At 53.2% G+C, this 18,140-nt stretch overlaps 1 long non-coding RNA gene across 2 annotated transcripts; it reads right to left on the bottom strand.

Annotated features, from left to right (window-relative positions):
• Positions 1 to 5,166: 5,166 nt before the first annotated feature.
• LOC307113159 lies at positions 5,167 to 9,342 on the bottom strand. Of its 2 annotated transcripts, none has more exons than XR_013814808.1 (3): positions 9,175 to 9,342; positions 6,133 to 8,526; positions 5,167 to 5,768 (listed from the first exon to the last, which is right to left on the bottom strand). It is a non-coding gene; the product is annotated as an uncharacterized lncRNA (long non-coding RNA). The 2 variants fall into 2 exon arrangements; XR_013814809.1 differs by having other exon boundaries at positions 5,167 to 7,899; positions 8,335 to 8,526.
• Between the last annotated feature and the right edge of the window lie 8,798 nt (positions 9,343 to 18,140).

The following is an 18,140-nucleotide window of genomic DNA, read 5'->3' as shown; positions in this document are numbered from 1 at the left end:
TGTATACGAATTCTCTGTCTCCTTTAGTTGTTCAAGTGAATAAAACTACTCTCCACAGCCACGTCTTGTTCTTGAAAGAGCAGCCCAAGAGCGGACCCCTGGAGCTCAGAGGCAGGTACAGGCTGTGGCCTCCTCTCCTCATCAAGCAGCCTCCGCAGACTCAGACCCCGAGCGAGCACCGCTGCCTGGTCCGGCTGAGAGGCTGGAGGATCCCAGCTCTGGGTACTGGTGGCTCCATCTACAGAAACCGGTGGAATAATACCCAGCTGCAGATTTCACACCGAGTAAAGCAGCGTGCTGGAATATTACTTGATGCCAAGAGGCTGCTCAGAAGCAATAGGAGTTGCCATGTTCCGGTGCTATTGGGATCTGTGCTGTTTTGTAGATGGCACTTACTAATTGCATCATTTAAATCACAAAGTTGTTGTGTTTCTTAAATTCCCAGGAAAGAAGACTAAAAGGAGAAATCCTGGAACCACCCTGGTGTCTAAGCTGCCGCTCCACCTGTGTGTGGCCTCTGCTTGTCCCTCTGTGTGACGGCTGTCCGCAGCTGTTCTTGACTCTGTTGACTGTGTGACTTCAGGCTGGCTCAGCTCTCACAGGACAAGCACAGCCTCTCTTTCGTCACAGGCAGGAACGCTCCAGTCCTCCACATTCTTCCTACTTGCTTATTTAAGTAGTTTGCTATCTTTTTTTATCTAATGGAATGGGATGTTTAGCCAAAGCAAGCACATTTCACTTTATTTACTGGCCAGCTGTGGCAGTGTTTTTGTCCTAAAACCTGTTTCTCGCCCAGCGGTGCTCTGAGCACAGTCACAGTGGAAGGCAAGGAGTGTGCAGGGTCTGTTTATCCTTCTGTTGTCAGGGAAACCCCTGTTTGCGGAATCCCAGGCCCCAGACCTAAGCCTCTGAATGAGACACCTCTTTGGAGGTCACACACATGAGAGAATTGTTGGTCCTGGGCTTCCTCAAAGATTCCTGCCTCGACGCCTCTTAACCTTTTCAGAGAGCAGGGGGAGGTGAACTTAGGAAAGTATGGCTATTGGTTCAAGCTAACAGACAAAAGGCATTCGTTCTGTGCACTGGGCTGCACACAGGACTTTCTTGCTACTCCTTATGTGTTGCCTTTCAGGCAGAACCGGTTACATACTTGTACTCTTAAAAAAACAAGTTTGTGGGTGTTTTTTAAGCCAATACAAATGCCACCTGTGCAAATTGCCCAACTTTGTTCCTTATCTTTTCACGAACTTGTTTTAACTGCTCTTTAAGCAGAATAGAGCCGAATGGCTGCAAATTCAGGCCTTGGAGACAGGCTGCTGGAAGTGATGCCTTGGCCTGGCACCTTAGCCTGGCGACCTTGGCCTGGTGACCTTGGCCTGGCTCTTTCCCCTTCCTGTGCTGTGACTGCCTCATTTATAATGACACTAGAGGCCCGGTGCAAAAATTCGTGCACGGAGGGCGGGTGTCCCTCAGCCCAGCCTGTACCCTCTCTAATCTGGGACCCCTCGAGGGATGTCCGACTGCCTGGTGGGATCGGGCTTAAACGGGCAGTCGGACATCCTTCTCACAATCCAGGACTGCTGGCTCCCAACTGCTCGCCTGCCTGCCTTCCTGATTGCCCCTAACCACTTCTGCCTGCTAGCCTGATCACCCTCTAACCACTCCGCTGCCAGCCTGATTGATGCCTAACTGCTCCCCTGCCAGCCTGTTTGCCCCCAACTTCCCTCCTCTGCTGGCCTAGTCACCCTTAACTGCCTTCCCCTGCAGGGTTGATCACCTCCAACTGCCCTCCCTTGCAGGCCTGGTCCCTCTCAAATGCCCTCCCTTGCAGGCCTGGTGCCTCCCAACTGCCCTCCCCTGCTGGCCATCTTGTGTCCACATGGGGGCAGGATCTTTGACCACATCGGGAAAGCCATATTGTGTGTTGGTCAATCTGCATATTAATCTTTTATTAGATAGGATAGAGGCCTGGTGCATGGGTGGAGGCCAGCTGGTTTGCCCTGAGGGTGTCCCGGATCAGGATGGGGGTTCCCTTGGGGCGTGGAGCGGCCTGAGCAAGGGGCCTGTGGTGGTTTGCAGGCTGGCCACGCCCCCTGGCGACCCAAGTGGAGGCCCTGGTATCTGGAATTTATTTTCCTTCTACAATTGAAACTTTGTAGCCTGGAGCGGAGCCAAGCCTCCTGCTTGCTCCGTGGCAGCAGCCATTTCTGTTGGGGGTAATTCACCTTCTGTAATTGAAACTTTGTAGCCTTAAGCGGAGGCCTGGGCCCAGCCAGGGTGTGCGGAAAGCTTCACTTCCTCCATTGCCGGGGCAACCCTGGCCTGCTCTCTCCAGCTCCGTGGCTGCTGGCATTTCTGTTTGGATTTGTTTACCTTCTATAATTGAAACTTTGTAGTTTGAGTGGAGGCTTAGGCCTGCAAGGGCAGGCGGAAAGCTTGGCTTCCTCTGTTACCTAGGAAACCTTGCTCTCTGTGGCTGTAGCCATCTTGGTTGGGTTTATTTGCGTATCTGCTCCTGATTGGCTGGTGGGCGTGGCTTGAGGGCGTGGCTTGTGGGTGTAGTGGAGTTAGGGTCAATTTGCATATTACTCTTTTATTAGGTAGGATGAGGGTCTTGTATCATCCAAGGTCTTTGGAGGAACACATCACACTGCTAAACAAAAGCTTTCACAGCTGAAAGTTATTCAGAATAAAGTGTTCATTGAGCCACGTGCTAGCCAGAAAGAGGACTAGTCCTGGGGTGTGCAGGGCCAGATGGGGAAGCCACCATGGCCACTCCCAGGGCTGGTGGCACTCCTTTCTGCAAACAGTTTGGGGAAAAAGAGATGTAAGCTGTTTTGAAATAATTACATTGGCTATAGCTAAAGGGCTGGGCAGGTGAAGCAGAGCGGGTTGTGGGACAGGTGCTGGGGGGTGAAGAGGGGCGGGTTGTGGGACAGGTGCTGGGGGGGTGAAGAGGGGCGGGTTGTGGGACAGGTGCTGGGGGAGGAGGTGTAGCCGGGCGGGTTGTGGGACAGGTGCTGGGGGGTGAAGTGGGGCTGGTTGTGGGACAGGTGCTGGGGAGGAGGTGTAGCTGGGCTGGTTGTGGGACAGGTGCTGGGGGAGGAGGTGAAGCGGGGCGGGTTGTGGGACAGGTGCTGGGGGAGGAGGTGAAGCGGGGCAGGTTGTGGGACAGGTGCTGGGGGAGGAGGTGAAGTGGGGCTGGTTGTGGGACAGGTGCTGGGGGAGGTGAAGCGGGGCAGGTTGTGGGACAGGTGCTGGGGGAGGTGAAGCGGGGCGGGTTGTGGGACAGGTGCTGGGGGAGGAGGTGAAGCGGGGCGGGTTGTGGGACAGGTGCTGGGGGAGGGGGTGAAGTGGGGCGGGTTGTGGGACAGGTGCTGGGGGAGGGGGTGAAGTGGGGCGGGTTGTGGGACAGGTGCAGGGGGGGAGGTGAAGTGGGGCGGGTTGTGGGACAGGTGCTGGGGGAGGAGGTGAAGTGGGGCTGGTTGTGGGACAGGTGCTGGGGGAGGAGGTGAAGTGGGGCTGGTTGTGGGACAGGTGCTGGGGGAGGGGGTGAAGCGGGGCGGGTTGTGGGACAGGTGCTGGGGGAGGTGAAGCGGGGCGGGTTGTGGGACAGGTGCAGGGGGGGAGGTGAAGTGGGGCGGGTTGTGGGACAGGTGCTGGGGGAGGAGGTGAAGTGGGGCTGGTTGTGGGACAGGTGCTGGGGGGGGAGGAGGTGAAGCGGGGCGGGTTGTGGGACAGGTGCTGGGGGGGAGGTGAAGCGGGGCAGGTTATGGGACAGGTGCAGGGGAGGGGGTGAAGTGGGACGGGTTGTGGGACAGGTGCTGGGGGAGGGGGTGAAGCGGGGCGGGTTGTGGGACAGGTGCTGGGGGAAGAGGTGTAGCCGGGCGGGTTGTGGGACAGGTGCTGGGGGGGAGGTGAAGCGGGACAGGTTGTGGGACAGGTGCTGGGGGGGAGGTGAAGCGGGGCGGGTTATGGGACAGGTGCAGGGGAGGGGGTGAAGTGGGACGGGTTGTGGGACAGGTGCTGGGGGAGGGGGTGAAGCGGGGCGGGTTGTGGGACAGGTGCTGGGGGAGGAGGTGAAGCGGGACAGGTTGTGGGACAGGTGCTGGGGGGGAGGTGAAGCGGGGCAGGTTATGGGACAGGTGCAGGGGAGGGGGTGAAGTGGGACGGGTTGTGGGACAGGTGCTGGGGGAGGGGGTGAAGCGGGGCGGGTTGTGGGACAGGTGCTGGGGGGGAGGTGAAGCGGGACAGGTTGTGGGGCAGGTGCTGGAGGGGAGGTGAAGTGGGGCAGGTTATGGGACAGGTGCAGGGGAGGGGGTGAAGCGGGGCTGGTTGTGGGACAGGTGCTGGGGGAGGAGGTGAAGCGGGACAGGTTGTGGGGCAGGTGCTGGAGGGGAGGTGAAGTGGGGCAGGTTATGGGACAGGTGCAGGGGAGGGGGTGAAGCGGGGCTGGTTGTGGGACAGGTGCTGGGGGAGGAGGTGAAGCGGGACAGGTTGTGGGGCAGGTGCTGGAGGGGAGGTGAAGTGGGGCAGGTTATGGGACAGGTGCAGGGGAGGAGGTGAAGCGGGGCTGGTTGTGGGACAGGTGCTGGGGGGGAGGTGAAGCGGGGCAGGTTGTGGGGCAGGTGCTGGGGGAGGAGGTGAAGTGGGGCTGGTTGTGGGACAGGTGCTGGGGGGGAGGTGAAGTGGGACGGGTTGTGGGACAGGTGCTGGGGGGGAGGTGAAGCGGGGCGGGTTGTGGGACAGGTGCTGGGGGAGGAGGTGAAGCGGGGCAGGTTGTGGGACAGGTGCAGGGGGGGAGGTGAAGTGGGGCAGGTTGTGGGACAGGTGCTGGGGGGGAGGTGAAGCGGGGCGGGTTGTGGGACAGGTGCTGGGGGAGGAGGTGAAGCGGGGCAGGTTGTGGGACAGGTGCAGGGGGGGAGGTGAAGTGGGGCGGGTTGTGGGACAGGTGCTGGGGGAGGAGGTGAAGTGGGGCAGGTTGTGGGACAGGTGCTGGGGGGGGTGAAGCGGGGCAGGTTGTGGGACAGGTGCAGGGGGGGAGGTGAAGTGGGACGGGTTGTGGGACAGGTGCTGGGGGGGGAGGTGAAGTGGGGCGGGTTGTGGGACAGGTGCTGGGGGGGAGGTGAAGTGGGGCGGGTTGTGGGACAGGTGCTGGGGGGGAGGTGAAGTGGGGCGGGTTGTGGGACAGGTGCTGGGGGGGAGGTGAAGTGGGGCTGGTTGTGGGACAGGTGCTGGGGGAGGGGGTGAAATGGGGCTGGTTGTGGGACAGGTGCTGGGGGAGGGGGTGAAGCGGGGCGGGTTGTGGGGCAGGTTCCGAGTCTGGAGGAAGGCGTGTTTGCTGTGGGCCGTCTGGGACATGTGTGTGAACGGATGTGGTGGGACCGGGTCTGTTTCGGCTCTTCTCTCTGTACAGTGGGGGAAACAGCCAACGGGAGCCGAAGTTCCAACTGCACTCAGGGTGTGAGCCGCCTTCTGCTGGTGTTGCTGGCAGCTGTGAACTGACTGACCTCCTGTGGGACAGGCCAGCAGCCAGGACCAGGGGAACAGGGAAACTGGGAGCTGGACAAAGTGGTGGAGCCATGTACAGCAGACACAGGAGCCTCGTCCCTGGAGATGGACCGAGGCCTCAGTTGTTTCAGCTCCAGGCCCAGAAAAGCAGCAGAGCCAGGTGGGTGATGCCAGGACCAGCTGCAATGACCAGTGACCGCGGACCCTGGTGCTGGCCAATCCATGAAGACCACGACCTGAGAGAACACACCTGGAAACTGATAAATAGTTTGCTGAAACCCACCGAGACCTCCCCTAAGATTCCCGCCTGCCAGAGAGAGAAAAGCCTCAAGACAAAGGACGCCGTGCTGCCCGCTCTGCCTCCCAGGATCCCGCCTGGCCTTTCCCTCCCTCCATTCCTCCCCACAGGCGTGCTTCTAAACTCTGAGGGACCCCATGAGACTCGCAACCAGAGGAGCAGTGGGCAGCGACAGCTCGTCCCGGGCTAAGCCCCTGAACCGTCTCCAAGGCCCCATTTTCTCGGACTTCCCAGACAGCGAGGGCAGCCCCGCGTGGGCTCTCCACAGCTCCTTCTATCCTCAGCGCCTCCTGCTTCACGGTCCCCAGATGTAACACACGTACCCGCACAGTCACCCGGACTCGTCGTGAAGCCTTTCCTGCACGAAATCAGCAACCCACACGCTACCAGCGCCCTCCGCAGACCGCTCAGGGCCAGGTTCCTGTTCGGTACCACTTGTCTCTTCCGTCCACTGTCTGGCCTGCTGTCATTCCATTCAGGACATCTCAGAATGTCCTCCTGGTTAACATAATACACACGAAGGACTTACACCCGAGCTCGGCACTTAGAGAGCACACGCGTGCTCACGTCCACTCTCCGTGTGCGTGTCTTTACACCAGAGGCAGCCTCGGTGCTTGTCTGCCCACTCCCTTCCTCCTTTGCTGCTGACTTCACTCTCCCCGTGGCCTGCCTGCTGCACGCCCTGTGCACACGCCCTTTGCCTGGATTTTCAGGCAGAATCTACGATAGCGATGATGGCAGTGGTGACTGGTACACCCAACACCTGCAAAAAGAACTGACTGTGTGCGGGACCAGTTGTGAGCACTTTACATATATTATTTCATTTAACTCTCAGAAGACCCCAAAGAGGTAGACACTGTCAGTATGGTATTCCCATTTTACAGGTGAGAAAACAAAAGTGCAAAGAGGTCAGTAATTTGCTCAAAATCACACAGCTGGTGTGATTGGCTCAAAAGCAGAATGCGGAGAGGTCTTTCTTCTCCCATTACCCAATACTGCCGGCCAGCATGCCCTTCCCCCATCGGGGCACTTCAGCTGGCAACGGAGCTGCATCTGTGAGGCTGTGCGCTGCCCATCCACATCATAGACCACCTGTAAAGGGAGAGAACTGGAGGGGGGCAAAGGTGAGAGAAAAGGAGGGGACCATAGAGAGGGCGAGGGGGAGGGGGAGAGAGAATGAGATTATATCCTGATGACATTGAGTTTCTACCCTTGGGCTTTCTTCCCAGTTTTGTAATATACTGAATTCTTTCCTCCATAACTCCCATTTTTAAAACCAATTTAAAACAAAAGAATCCTGACTAATTAAGGTAACAAACATGAGTTTTGTTTATTCTCCATGGTGGTAAAATACACATAACGTAAAATTTACCACTAGTGACATTTAGTACACTCACAATGTGCAGCCATCACACTTTAATTCCAGAACATTTCATCACCCAAAAGGAAACTCTGTATTCATTAAACCATAAACTCTATTCATTCCTGCCTCCTCCCAGCCCCTGGCAACCACTAATCTACTCTATGTCTCTATGGATTTGCCTATTCTGGATATTTCATACGGTTTAAATGGAATCATACCTTTTGCATTAGCTTCTTTTGTTTAGCATGTTTTCAAGTGCATCCATGTCCTAGCATGCATCAGGACTTCATTCCTTTTCCTGTCTGAATAATTTCCTATTGCATGGATGACCACATCCTGTTTATCCATTCATCTGTCAATGGACATCTGGGTTGTTTCCACCTTTGGCTCTTGTGTACAGTGCTATGAACGTTTGTGTACAAGAGTTTGTTTCCATTCTCTTGGGTGTATACCCAGGGTGGAATTGCTGGGTTATATGGTGATTCTGTGTTTAAGTTATTGAAGAACTGTCAAACTGTTTTTTCAGTGACTGTACCATTTTACTTTTCTACCAGCAATGTAGAAACATAGTTATTATTTAAATGTAACAAAATATAATAAAATACACAACTCACAAAAGACTTTGTGGAAATCACTGGCTTCCTGTACAGGCTTGGGGGCCTTCCCAGCACACATGTGTATGGACAATGCAATGGTCAATGTTTAAGCATCTTCCTTCTATAAAGCTCTGCAGGTGGCATGAAAGAGGAATAATATTTACTTTCATTCCTCAAAAAGCTCGTGATATAATAAGGCTGTAATTAAATTGCCACCATTTAGGTCAACAATTGGTGTATATACACGCCATTTCATATGGTGCAACCTAACACGTAAGCAGTTATAAAAGGGACTTGTGATATAGTCTTCATTGTTGTGTTGTTTTTATGTAATTTTACAGCATAATACATATATTTAATTAAGGGCCCATTCAAACAAAAAAATATTTTGGGGAAGAGGTGCCCCCCGCCCCCAATATAGTAGGTAATCCAGACCCCATGGACCTATCTCATCTTCTACAAATTTGGAGCCGAAGCTCCGGCCCCGGAACATCCACGCAGCGACTGGAAGGGGACGTGCAGGAGCGGGAAGAGTGTCTGTCTCTGAGCCCTTCTCAGCTCCTTACCTTCTGATCGTCTCCAACTCTTCCCTTCTGTCTCACGAGTTCCAGGGTGGAAACTGGATTATCGCAGCGTATGCATTTTGGGCTCGTTAAGCCCTCTGACATCTGTGCAACCCCATTTCCAAGCGGTGGGCCACAAGTAATGTTAGGACATGTAGCCCCTGCCTCTGTAGTCTGGGCACCGACCTCTTTCCCCTTAGATGTGAAATAAAACAAAATGAAAACAGCCAACACAATAGCCATCTGGTGTGAATGAATCAAAATTATACCAATTTTTTTGTCAGCTTGACAAAGAAATATGATATATGTTAGTAATTAGCTATGTGTGGCACGAGATGGCAGTCTGGAAACCGCTGCCGGCACTGAGTCTTCTCCAAGATGCCGAGCGGGGCTTGCTCAGGCGCTCCTTGCTTCCCACAAGCCAGAGGACAAGTGCTGTTCACGCGCCCTCCTTACAGGGACTTCAGGCCACATCGCGGAAAAGGCAACGCAGGTTGGGGGGAGGCCGTGAGCTAAGTCCCTGCGCCCCGAGCTCCGACGTGGCCGCAGGGACCAGGCAGCGGCCATGAGCCGGCGGAGTGAGGTCTGGTGCGCACCGGCCTCCAGGCTGTCCTAAGGCCGCCGCCCGGCCCGCACCCACGGGGCCGAGTCTCCTCTCCGCTCCGGGCGCCCGGAGGCGCTGAGACCCGCCCTGGCTCCCGGCGCCCCGGCCGCCTTCCTCAGCTGTGGGCGCCCCGCTCCCTCCTCGGCCTCCTGGCCTCCTCTCCGGGCGTCCCTTGTCAGAACACTGGTTGAATGTAGGGCCCACCCTGAAAATCCAGAACTTCATCTCGAGATCCTTACCTTAATTCCATCTGCAAAACCCGGTCCACAACAGGTCAGACCCACAGGTTTCAGAGGTTACGCTATGGGCATATTTGGGGGAGCCACCATTCAACCACCACTTGGGGTGAGGAAGTGGGGAGGATGGTGGCCAGACAGCCCTGGCGAGCACAAGGGCCCCCTTGGAGACCCGGGGCCAGGCTTTCGGGCGGGCCGAGGGCGGGGCAGGTGCGCGGGGGGGGGGGGGGGGACCGGGGGGGAGGGTGCGAGGGCGGGGCAGGTGCGCGGGGGGGAGGGGGAGGGGGGGCGAGGGCGGGGCAGGGGCGGGGGGGCGAGGGCGGGGCAGGTGCGCGGGGGGGGGAGGGGGAGGGGGGGCGAGGGCGGGGCAGGGGCGGGGGGGCGAGGGCGGGGCAGGTGCGGGGACAGCCGGCGGGGCAGGGGCGCGGGCCAGCGGGCGCTCCCTCCTTCCCAGCGCACCTGCGCAGCCTGTGCTGCTGCCTCCTGACCTTTGGGGGCTCCCTCTGCCTGGAACGCTCTCCCGTTCACACCCGGGAGCCTTTCGCACCGTCCTTGAACGCCCCCCGCCCAGGAGAGCGTGGCTGACCGCTCCAGAACGAAGCCTCCCGCCCCCGCAGAAACCTCCCGCCCGCCGGCCCCTCGCCCTCCTCGCCGGCGCTCCTGGCCGCCACCCCGGCGGAGGGTCAGCGAGCCCAGCTGTGCGCCCCGCCCCCTCTCTCTGCGGCGCTGCAGCCTCCAGCTCTGGGAGCCCCGCGGCCTCCAGCTCTGGGAGCCCCGCGGCCTCCAGCTCTGGGAGCCCCGCGGCCTCCAGCTCTGGGAGCCCCGCGGCCTCCAGCTCTGGGAGCCCCGCGGCCTCCAGCTCTGGGAGCCCCGCCCCCTCTCTCTGCGGCGCTGCAGCCTCCAGCTCTGGGAGCCCCGCGGCCTCCAGCTCTGGGAGCCCCGCGGCCTCCAGCTCTGGGAGCCCCGCGGCCTCCAGCTCTGGGAGCCCCGCGGCCTCCAGCTCTGGGAGCCCCGCGGCCTCCAGCTCTGGGAACCCCGCGGCCTCCAGCTCTGGGAGCCCCGCGGCCTCCAGCTCTGGGAACCCCGCGGCCTCCAGCTCTGGGAGCCCCGCGGCCTCCAGCTCTGGGAGCCCCGCGGCCTCCAGCTCTGGGAGCCCCGCGGCCTCCAGCTCTGGGAGCCCCGCGGCCTCCAGCTCTGGGAACCCCGCGGCCTCCAGCTCTGGGAGCCCCGCGGCCTCCAGCTCTGGGAGCCCCGCAGCCCGCAGCCCCGCAGCCTCCAGCTCTGGGAGCCCCGCAGCCCGCAGCCCAGCAGAGCCCCGCGGGCGCGGCGCTGACGCGGGACCGAGCGGCGGTAAAGGTGTCACCCGCAGGAGGACATTCCCGCAGGTTTCCTACCCTCCGTCTCCGCCCACAGGGTGCGTGCTGGGAGCGGGCACACCCGCCTGCCAGCCACAGCGCCGCCCGGCGGGCACGGGTTCTCAGTGACTCAGTAACTCGGGGCTTAACTACCCTTTGAGGAGAGATCATCTCAGCTATCCAACCGTTGCTATTCTGAAATGCCACAGAAGTGCTGTCTTCTATACTTTATTCTGGAAAAATAAATTAGTATTTCAAGGTAAGTTGTCAGTAATTATACCTCATCCTAGTCTTTATAAAAATAATATAGAGAAAAGTAGAAGACTAATCTTATTTCTGTTATTTTTAATTAAATCCAGGCATTATTTTTTAATTTTAAAAATATCTTTTTATTGATTTTAGAGAGAGGAAGGGAGAGATGGAAACATCAATGAAAGAGAAAGATCAACATGATCGGCTGCCTCCTGCACGCCCCCTACTGGGGATTGAGCCCACTACCCCGGCATGTGCCCTGACCAGGAATCTAACCAGTGAGCCACACCGGCTGGGCCAGAGATTAATTTTTAAATCCTCCATTTCTGAATGACGAATTGGAGTCCTAGGCAGTTTCCAAGAACTCATACCCCAAGGTCATCCTAAAGGCGGAATTTAAAATAAAGTCTTTCAGGTTCCCAGTCAGGCCTGCCCTCTGACCCTGCTTCCACTGACTCTGGAAATAGAACTTGGGTCAACACTGGTCATCAGGTAAAACCTACTTAGTCCAGTGGGGGCTGAGTTCCTTTCATTAAACTGTTTTCCATGATGAAATAGTGGGCGGGCACTAATGTTCAGTAAGCATCCACTCAGCAGGACTTTATTTCCTCACTAAGCACATGGTTGAAGATGAACTCTGTAAACCCTGAGAGCCATCTGGGAGCCCTTGCTTTGACCTGGAAGCACTTTCTTTGGCTGGTAATCTTGGATTGCTGGTAAAAAAAGAAACAACCTCACCAAGGTTACAGCTCAGTTGTCCTCAGTCAAATCAGATGCAGTGATGCCGACGGCCACAACATCGGGACAATTGTGGAGCGACCTTGTAGTCTGGCATATAAAGTGTACGCTGGACTAGGAGAATGGCCAGTCGTTAAGTGATTCAAAGTAAGTCCCTTTATCCAGATTACATTGACTCTAGTTCTTATTTTTAGTAATAGTTTGATCTCTATTCTGATCGCATCCAGAATTACATATACAGGCACCAGGTGCTCTGCCCATGGCTTTTCCTTCATCTGTCCCCACACAACCCTGTTGTTAAAATTCTCATTTAATGGCAGAATCATGGAAAATTCTTAACTGTTTGGGGGTAGGGAGAAGTTATGTGCCACTGTGAAAATCTCATGATAGCTTAGGGACACTTTGGGAACAAAAACGTATGTAACCACAAGATTCACACTCACACACAGCATGTACACTTTCAGGGGGTGTTCAGGAAACCCCATAAATCCAAATATGAAGTTACATGTTGCCGGGGCTGACCAGCAGACCCTGAGCGACGGATGAGTGATTACTCTGACACATGTTTCTGTGAAAGAGAGGGCTAAGGGACTTCCTGGCTAAAGGAACCAGGCAGCCCCGTTGGCCTGCCTTCTTAGGATTTTATTGAAGCAACAGCTTGAACTAAAATTAACTTCTAGATACTATCAGCAGGGTAAGTATCATTGCAAAAACACGTGCATCTGCAGTGCCTTTTAAGCAAGGACGTCTGAAGTCTAAACATAAAGATTCTAGTAAAACACCTGGGGGCTCAGACTTGTTTGGAAAAGTCAAGGCAGGGTCTGTGGCCTTCAGCAAGGTTCCCCTAGAGCCGTGGTCGGCAAACTGCAACTCGCGAGCCACATGCGGCTCTTTGGCCCCTTGAGTGTGGCTCTTCCACAAAATACCACGGCCTGGGCGAATCTATTTTGAAGAAGTGGCGTTAGAAGAAGTTTAAGTTTAAAAAATTTGGCTCTCAAAAGAAATTTCAATTGTTGTACTGTTGATATTAGGCTCTGTTGACTAATGAGTTTGCCGACCACTTCCCTAGAGGCCTCTGACCTTTCAGAGAATCCTCCTTATAGACTTTCCAACCAAGTCCCGTGCTTCCCCACAACATGTGAACTGGAAGATAACCAGTCCTGAGTAGGAAACTCAGGCCCCAGGAGCCACCACTGGCAGCACCCTGCAGCTACAGGTGAGGAGCCAGCATCTGCTTCACCCCAGAGCCTGCTTCAAGGCGACACCACGTGTTTCCTGGGAAGTGGCCTGCCAGAAGCCAGTTCCAGCATGTCATAATTGCAAGAGTTTCATCGAAAGGTTGATGGAACTTGGGGACTCAACAAGGGCTGAGTCACATATATTACCGCCTGTTGGGAATGGCTAAAGGCATTTCCCCAAACCTGAAAAGGATGATTGTTTGCTGCCAGACAGCTCAGGGCATCTTAATCTACATGTTATTGCCTCCTACTGGCCAAACACCTGAACAGCCGAAGTCAGTTTCTCCCAAACCTGGTAATCTGACAATGCTTCTGTGTACAAACCCTAACCTTTGATGTGTATGTCTCCGTCTTGCCTTAGGAAAATTTGTGTTAATAAAAAGCAAGGGGTCCTGAGACAAGGAGAATTTAGTTCCTTTAGCTAAGTCTCGTCTGACTCCCTATAATGCCTTTCAAAATTATGTTTCATCTCTGGACTTTTGATTAATTTACACACAGCCCTTCTCCAGATTCCTGTATCCTTCTAGATGCTGGATCAAGACCACCGGCGTTAGTGGCCGTCCATTCAAGCCCAAGCACATCAGATTAACTTGGACAGCATGCTGTGCCAAGACTGCAGACTAGTAACTCTAAGAAAGATCATCACAACTGTCAGTGAAACTCCACTAACCTTGGGAAAGTGCATTTGCCTTACAACTCAGGGAAGGTCTCAAGGCAGGAGCCCATTTGGCTGGGGTGCACCCCGGGGTGGGGTCGTCCCCTTGGCCATCCTGCAGGTCCTGCTTTGCGTGGCCATGTGGACCCACCCAGGAAAGGCCAGCTCCCTCTGCTGTCGATCAAGGAGGTGGCGTGAACATCCCGAGCGAAGGGCTGAGCTGCTGATGAGCATGTCTGAAGCAGATGCAGAATAGAACACACTAAAGACCAGAGTTACCTGTGGGCCTCATCAAGCTGAGAAAAATCGTTTCTTATTTTAGACTTATCGATTTTTAATAGTTCCACATGAAATAAAGAGGGAACACTATGCTGGATACTTGACCAAGAAAATTAAGCTAATTTAGCTCTGGTCTGCACAGAAACAAGGGCCTGGGCTCTTTAATATGCTAATTTAACCCCTGAAGATGCTTACACATAATGGTGATTTTTAATGCGATTAAAAATAATCTGATAACCCTTCAGCATTATAGGAAAATCATAATTCAATTGTTTTGAAGATTAAAATTTTGTTTATACTAAATATTAAAACATAGCTATATTTTGGATCCCAGATTTTAAATGAATTTCAGAGGAATTTGGAACTCTGAATTACATTTTCAAGAAATAAATCCAAAGTTGCATTTTGGAAGTTGACCGGCAGATGGCAGTATCAGATGAGTTTTGATATTTTTGCCGTGCCACATCCCCATCTTGCTAAAAGTTGTCTTCAAAAGCCTGGATAAATGTATGCCAAAATATAAGCAATGCTTACGTCTTACCGCTGCGTACTGCAGCAGAAACCGATTGTTTCTATCCTTTAGAAAAATAAAATAGTCATTTTGAATTTTTTCTCTAAATATCCTAAACATTGGATTCACTTTCAATAAACAAATGCCATATTGTGAGATTAATTATGGTAATATACAGAGTGGGGCAAAAGCAGGTTTAGAGTTGTTCATATGGAAAATAATACAATCATTGATAAATAATAATACAAGAATAAACTGTTTCATGTACTCACAACTGTAAACCTACTTTGCCCCACCTTGTAAATGTATTTGCATCAATGAGAATTTTTAAAAAATATTAATTTACTATGGTGTTCCATCATTTCTTTTTTGCCTCATGAATGTCTAATAACAATCATTACATTTTGCTATAATTTCAATTCAATTTATAATTAATTTGTGCCAGACACTAAATCCCAGTCAATTTGCTAGACCTCTCCCTTTCCTGTAAACACCAAGAACAGCAAACAGAACAAGAATAGTAAGGGTCAGGAGGAAGGAATTTGGGATTTAGTGTCCTCCAGTTCTGGTTGGAAGCCCAGTTTCACTTAAGCTTACAATGGCATTTTACTATTCCTACTTCTCTCCCCCGCTACGCTCTGTGTTTTAAATGGTATCTCAGGAACTCTGCTTTGCAATAAAAAGGACACAATTTTATTCAACAAACATGCCAGGTGCTGTGCTAGGAATTGAGGCTACAGCGGTAAATAAGCCGAGGTCCTTCCTCGGTGAGGCCTGGTTCTGGGAGCCCAGGCAAACAATAAACGCACGCACACCCAGGGTACGGAGCAGGACCCGGTGCAGAGGAAATGAGGCAGGAGAAGGAAATGCATGGGGCCCTGGGGTGGTAGGTAGGGCCTCCTAGAGTTGTCAACGTTTGAATTGAGTCCTGAATGGTGAGAGGCAAAACTGGTGCTATGCGGTGGGGAGAGAACATTCCAGGCTGAGAAACAGAAAACGCAAGGGCACTGAGACGGGAAGGAACTGGGCACAATTAAGTGACTGTCATGAGGCTCATGTGACCCAGCAAATTGCGTGGGAGAGTGACAGGAGATGGGGTGGGAGAGGGAAGCCAAGGCCAGACCATGTAGGGCCTGGAGACCAAGGTCCAGGAATTTGAATCTAATTCTAAGTCCATGGGAAAGCAGTGAGTGATAAAAGGGTCTAAGTTCCCTTCTCTGACATTCTCATGAAGTATCATTACCCCCTTTTTGTAGTTGAAGAAGTTGAGGTGTAGAGTGATTAAGCAGTTTGCTAGAGGTCGCCCAGCTGGGAAGAAATGGCCTAACCTTGACCTTGGAGTGTAGCATGTGTGTGAGAAAACTCTTGATCTGGAACCTTCCAAAGGGCCTAGCAAGCTTACAGAAAGCTCGTGGACCCTGAGCTCCTGCCGTGACCCCGCCACCCAGATTCATCGCTTCCAGCTCAGGCCAGAGAACACCTTCGTGAGAGTGGAATTGGCTCATAAGCTGGTAGCATCTGGGTCTCACTGCCTCTCTCTGGCTGATCCCCAGCTCAGGGCGACCAGGGAAGGCTGGGTCATGGGCAGGGGGGAGGGGGGAGGGGGGAGTCGGGAACTCATTGCCCCACCCTCGAGCACGATCAGGATTTATACTTTCCTGCAATTCACACTGTTTCCTCTCCACACCCAGCACACTTCCTACAGTGCCAGCGGGCAGGCGACAGTGGCCTCCCTGCTTCCTGCAATGTGTCCATTTCCCAGGGGCCAGAGGCAAGCAGCCCTCGAGGAGCAGGCCGCCTGGGGAGCAGGCCGCCCGGGGAGCAGGCCGGAGGTTCCCACCTGTGCTGGGTCTTGATCAGTACCCCGCAACTGCCAGCCACTCAGTCCCTGAGTCAGACACGGATAAGCCGTTTGCACACGGAAAGTGCTCACAGGGGCGCAGCAGCGGCTTACAGTTGTCACTGTCCTGTCAATTGGGAAAGAAACACACAATAAATTTTCCATTAAGTCAAAATTTAATTCATTGAAAACATTGTTCTTTATCTCTTTTAAAAATATTTTTTTTTATTGATTTCAGAGAAAGAGAGAGGGAGAGAGAGAGTTAGAAACATCAATGATGAAAGAGAATCATTGAATGGCTGCCTCCTGAACAACCCCCTCTGGGGATCAAGCCTGCAACCCCAGCAGTGCCCTGATCAGAATCAAACCGTGACCTCCTGGTTCATAAGTTGACACTCAATCACTGAGCCACACCAGCCGGGTTATCCCTTTATTTTTAATGCTAAGCTATCCTTACTTTGATGAAATAGTGATCGTAATAAATAATATGCATGTGTGTGTTAATGTCTGTGCTTTTGCAGCCCCTTGTCAGCCCCCATGTATGGAAGCTTCATAGGGGTCCCAAACACAAAACCTTGGAATCACTGGTTCAGGCTGACCTCGAGGGCCCACCTCCATAGCCAGATGGCATGAAGTCCCCATAGGTTTCTACAGCAAAGACAAGCCCTTCGAGTTCCGGAACACTATCCAATCCTGGCAGGTAGAAATGGCCGCGCCCTCGCCCTCGCTCATCCCCACAGGATGGCGAGGCGGCGCACAGGCCGGGGTTCTCAGGAACGCACATGGACCGTGTGACACAGCAAGAGTAATTGCTGGTGCTTTAAAACTCTACTTGACATGTTGATTTTCCTCCAAATCTATTTATTTTTTATTTTTAAAAAAATGTTATTTATTGATTTCAGGAAGGAAGGGAGAGGAAGAGAGATAGAAACATTATAAAACATCATGCCACTTCCTGTTTTCATGGAACAAAGGACCTAGTAAATAATTGAGAGAAAGTGAAAGGGTAAAGTACTGGAGGTTGGTGAGGGATGGGGAGAGCCAGGGCTCTGAGCCAGGGCTGTGTGGGGGGCACAGTTTGAGGCCAGGGCTCAGCCACATTGCTAGCTGTGTGGTACTAGACACAGAATCTCTCTGGGCCTCAGTTTGCTCATCTATAACCTGGGTGTGAAAACCACATCTCCCTCATTCAGGTTCTTATGAGGGATAGTGACATGTACACGGTGTGCCTAACAGAGCCCAAGGAAAGTGAGCACAACGTAAGTTACTTTTAATATCAGCAGCAGCATCGTGATGCAGCCTAGTGGCTTTTCTCCTGGGTTACCAGGAGCTCAGAGACTTTGGGGGGTGGGTGGGGGAGGGCTACCCCAACCCCTGCATACCTCTCTGCTGAGTAGGGGTCATTACTGTCTTTAAAAAAAAAAAGATATGTTCATTGATTTTGAGAGAGAGAGAGAGAGAGAGAGAGAGAGAGAGAGAGAGAGAGAGAGAGAAACATTATGTGAGAAACAATGAAACAATGATCAGTTGCCTCCTGTATGCTCCCCAACTGGGTAGCAAACCTGCAACCTAGGCATGTGCCCTGACTGGAAATTGAACTCTCAACCTTTTCGTTTGTTTGTTTGTTTGTTTGTTTGTTTGTTTGGTGAATAGGAAGATGCTCCAACCAACTGAGCCACCTGGTGGGGGTCATTGCTGTCTTTTAACCGTCCCTTTCAAATCATGCAGCTGTGCTTCTATCTGTTTCAGATGTCAGACTTCTGTAGAAGAGTTCATTTGAAAAACAAGTATTTTCTATTACTAAAATTTTTTAAAGTTTGATAAACCACTGATTCAGCACAACTCGCTCATTTTTCAAGTGAAGAAATCGAATGCATGAAGGGAAACATCTGTGAGTCACAGCTCTGTTGGACAAAGGTAGACCTTACCACACACGAAGGTCTTGCTCCCAGTCGAATGTTCTTTGCACTCCCCAGCTGGCCACTTGCACTGGTCACAGTGTGCTCAGGTTAAGGTGTGGTGTTTAAGGATTAAGATTTCTGCAGACAGATTAAGGCCTGGAGGATCTGGGTCTTTGAATACCTCTTAGTCCTGACTTGGC

Source organism: Cnephaeus nilssonii, assembly GCF_951640355.1.
Source record: "Cnephaeus nilssonii genome assembly, chromosome: 17".
Taxonomy (NCBI): domain Eukaryota; kingdom Metazoa; phylum Chordata; class Mammalia; order Chiroptera; family Vespertilionidae; genus Cnephaeus; species Cnephaeus nilssonii.
This window is presented reverse-complemented; position numbering and strand designations above follow the sequence as displayed.